Here is a 4,688-nt window from a genome sequence, read left to right on the forward strand (position 1 = left end):
TGGTTGGACTGCTTAAGATGTTTCCAAACCAAAAGTTAAAACATGAAGAGTTTCAAAGAAACATAAAGGGAAACAAAAACAGAAGGATGGCAAACCAAAACATACGTGGATGGAAATGAGCAATGGGTGGAGGAGGGGTGGGGGAGGAAAGAGGAGAAAAAGAAGGGAAGAGAAAGTTACAAATCCCATGCTGGATATTCATGCAGTTTCATTCGCATCATAACATGGTGGCACACATGGGGGGAGGGAGGAATGAAAAGTGATGAGAGATTTGGGGTTTCGTTCTATTTATGATAAGGATGCACATCGGCCTAAATGTTTGGCGATCAAACGGTGGATTTGTATAAAGTTTCAAAATAAAAATGGACAGGTCTCCTTAGAAATCATATATAGCCAAATCATCACTTGTATAAGAGAAAACGGCAGCTATTTTCCATGCTAAATTAATACAGAATGGATCACTGTAGAACGCATAACAATCTAGTTAGAGGGCGACTTCACGGGATGTTTTATTTGGTAACAGAGTAGTTATCCCTAATACGTACACACTTATGTTCTATTTGTCTTATTGTGCTTTTAATCTTTTAAAGCTTCTTTATTGCTAAAATTACTTATTAGGATAATGAAAAGATCCGCTTCAAAAAGGTTACAATCTAAAGATTATAATCTAAAGATTATAGAAAGATACATTTTAAGTCCAAATAAGAGAGGACTGTAATGCATTGCTGAGCACCACCTGCTATCTAGTGTTCAGCAGGTCCTTTTGCCACTAAACATACATGCCCATTCCAATACACCGACCATATGGTCCTATTTGTGTATCATTAGAATTGTTTATAAATATATTTTTTCACATTTTGTCATTATCCTGTACTTAAAATCGAGCAGAGACTTTCACAAAGTATATTATAAACACATGGATGCCTTTTCTCTCCACATTTCATCTCCAGAAGCTGTACACCTGCACTTTTGTTCAAATTTCTTGTAAAAGTACTAGGAAAGTACTGCCATCCAGTGGCAAACCCCATTGCTTAGCCTGACCAAACAAATGTATTGCGTATAGACAAGGGGTGGCCAATTCCAGTCCTCAAGGGCCACCAACAGGTCAGGTTTTCAGGATGTCCCTGCTTCAACACAGGTACCTCAATCAGTGGTTCAGTCATAATGGACAGACACCTGTGCTGAAGCAGGGATATCCTGAAAACCTGGCCTGTTGGTGGCCCTTGAGGACTGAGTTGGCCAACCCTGGTCTACTATATAAAGAGAGAAGCTAGTGTGCACACAGTCTACTTTTTGGTGCCGTCAACACCCCCACCCGCGTCATTAATGGCCAGCTAATGCCCAATCCTTTAGGGTCAATTACTTAATTAGAACCTCTTTGGTAATCAAAAAGTCCTGAAATGTGTTCGTATGAATAACATCTTCTCCAGCGGCAAAGGAGTTAAGAGGAAATGAAAACCATCATGGAACCCATTTGTAATCTCGATTTCCTCTTTGGGAGGGATCAATAAGACTGGGCTGCCAAGTTCTTTCAGGGCTGCTGACAGGTTACATAGGATTTACAAAACCATTCAGATTTAAATCCTTTTCCACTCCTCCCTTTTTTTTTTTAAGGCATGTAATTTGAACAAGAGCAAATGCCTAGTCGAAGCATAATGAAGCATGAGAAGATTAGGTCTGTGTTATATGACACATGCTATAATTACTGAGGATTAGTATATTAAAAAGTGTGCGGATTTCAGCCTTAAAAAAGAAACCAGAGTGCTGCATGGGCAAAGTTAAAAAGGTTTCTTTTTTGTTTTTTTATTTATAGAATTTTGGTGCAATTTGTTATATATGTATATTCTCTCATTCTTTGTAAATTTCAATAAACATTAAGTACAAAAAAAAAAAGTTACAGTTTAATGTTCTCCCATTTTCTCCAGGTCTAACAGGCATATACGCCATTTACAGCTGCAACTGCACAGAAACGCAAGTCTTATTAATTATTCACCAAATTATTTTATAGCGATCTTATACATCTGATGTGGCCCCTTCAGACAATGTAATGGGTAGATATAAACGTTAAGATAATAGGACATGATATTTTATTGCACCGTACAAGAGTTTTCTTATTAAAAAGGGAAAATTGCTCCACTGACTTCCGAATTTAGGTCATATTAATAAAGACAGATGAGCAGTGTGGGGAAGGGAAGCCCTGCTGCTTCACAAAAACTTGGTCTCAGAGAGCTGGGCTTCTTCCCCAACTCGCCAACGCCTTCTAAGCCTTCGCTTTGGGCTGGGAGCTGGGCCACCTGCTGCGCGCCGCGCTCAGTCTCTGTCACTTGTGTTAGGATCCTTTTCGGTTACTGTAGCCAACAAACCAATTAAGGGCAGTTATGATGCAGACACCTGGCCAAAAGTAACTGGGCCTAAACTGCTAGCTCACAAAGGCTATAATGAGGCTCTACACAGCTTTGTGCAGGTTTACACAGGTGGGTTTGGCACATTAGGAGAAGACTCGATACATTGAACTCTGATGCCAGTGTGTTTACCTTTTGAACAGAGATCTTTAACTTACTACTGCACATTGCAATGCAACAGACATTTGGCAGCAAAGGGGTTAACGTGGATACTGAAAAGTACTGTACATCCTTACAAGTCACTTGTTAATGCTGGAAGTATGAACCTTTTAGGTACACTTATTGATGGTAGCATGTTAGGCACCCGTAATCCCTATATTTACATCTGTCTGCACTCCCAGATATACTCCCGCTAATCGTTCTTTATGCCGATATCTATCTGTGTTGCGGGGTAACTTGGGGGAACCTCTATACTACGATACACTGATGGTAATCATTACGTATCTGATAACCTTATGAACTGCTTGTTTATGATTGATGATACACATTTTCATCCGACCACATGCCTTCTATGCGACTGGACATTTTCCTTCCAAGCTGTGCATATGTATACTAGCTTATCACTTACATCATAGCCGTCTCTTCCATTGAGGATTTTAATATCCTGTGTGTTTATATGTTCCCTATATATGTCGATTTGTCCCTGTTCGTCACATTAGATTTAATAAAATGTTATTATTTTCGGTTTTTAATTGCATATTTGAGTCTGTTGTCTTAGGGTCAATAGACCCTCTTTTGGTCCTAGTAACTATACTTATTTCCATTTTCTACCATATACATATCTGTATATGGTGACTTTGAGTGCTATTATTAGGGCTTTTAGTGACCCCTGGTGGTCACTTGTCCAAGTGTTAGTAAGTCACTTGTTAATGCTGGAAGTATGAACCTTTAAAGTACGGTCCTGTATGTGTGTTAGAGGAGCAGCATTTGGGTCCCACTCCACATCCAACATAACAAAATATTGAATTAATTTATATATGTTTTTTTCTTCTAATAAGCTAGGGTCATTTAGTTCAATATTTTGGCCAAAATATGTTAAGCCTACAACCATGTCAAGGTAGACCCTTTTGCCTAATCCACAACAAATCTGCTGTATTGTTATATTTCAAGACATGTCTTTAAAAAATGTTAAAACCCATTCACGGGTGAGTTAATGTCAAAGCTAATTAATAATAATTGGTTTGTGTGGGCATTTCTGAAGACACTTAAACAATTGAATTAGCAGGATACGCAATGATCAGGACATGTGTGGGTCTGATCTCTTTCCATTGGTCACCTTTTTTTTGGACAGATTTTGGGAGGGAGCCAAAAGGGCAGAGCAGAAGAGACATGGGACATTAGGAAGTCATTGACTAATGAGAGGAGATTCTTTTCACAGCAATAATCAGCCCAGACAGAAAGGTGGAGATTGACCGTTTCCTCCTACTTCTATTTTGCAAACACGATACTTCTTTAACACCAACTAGGCTCCACACATGGTTGGCATGGCATTGCAGGACAGTGCATCATTCTGGTGACTACATCCTACTGTATGCAGTACACACAAACAACATTACAACAGAGCAAGCATGCAGTAAAGAAGGCATTCTGCATTCCGGCATGCTTTTAGTGTTCTTACCCATGGGGGGGTTCTGATGTTATTCCCATGCTCTGCAACAAGGCATCAGCTTCTCTTCTTTTTTTCTCCAATTCCGATTCTTCCTGTGGAGGGGGGATACATCCTTCTTCTGATCTGTCTGCAGGGAACAGAAGGTCTTATTTGCAATAGTTTGAATACATCATCTAGTAGCAGGCAGAAAACACGAACTTCATAAAAGCCTGGTCAAGTTTTACTTTGTTTTGGGACTACATACAAAATGAGAACAAAATCAAATCTTAACAATGCTTTAACCATGACATATAACTTGTTAGTAATCTTCAAAGACCAAGACACAAACCTACACACTTATTTTATCCAAGATTAAAGCACTAATATTAAATATTTAGATTAGTCTAAATTAGTCACATGCAAGGTAAATCTCACACGCATTTATGACTTTGTTGACATTTCCATTATTTGTTCTCATAATATAATACTGATAACTACAATATGTTGAGAATCACTGTCCTGTGTACAGTATACATTCAAATAGACAAGTATTAGGCCATAACCAACTGCCACATTGTTAACAGGGAAGCAAACTTCAAAGATTTAACAAATGTAGCATTTCAATGTTGCTTATTAGAGTTAGTTTTTTTCTGAAGAGCAAGAAGTGGTAATTGGAGCTCAGAGCTACTGCATCTTGA

Source organism: Ascaphus truei, chromosome 7 (genome assembly GCF_040206685.1).
Source record: "Ascaphus truei isolate aAscTru1 chromosome 7, aAscTru1.hap1, whole genome shotgun sequence".
Classification (NCBI taxonomy): Eukaryota; Metazoa; Chordata; class Amphibia; order Anura; family Ascaphidae; genus Ascaphus; species Ascaphus truei.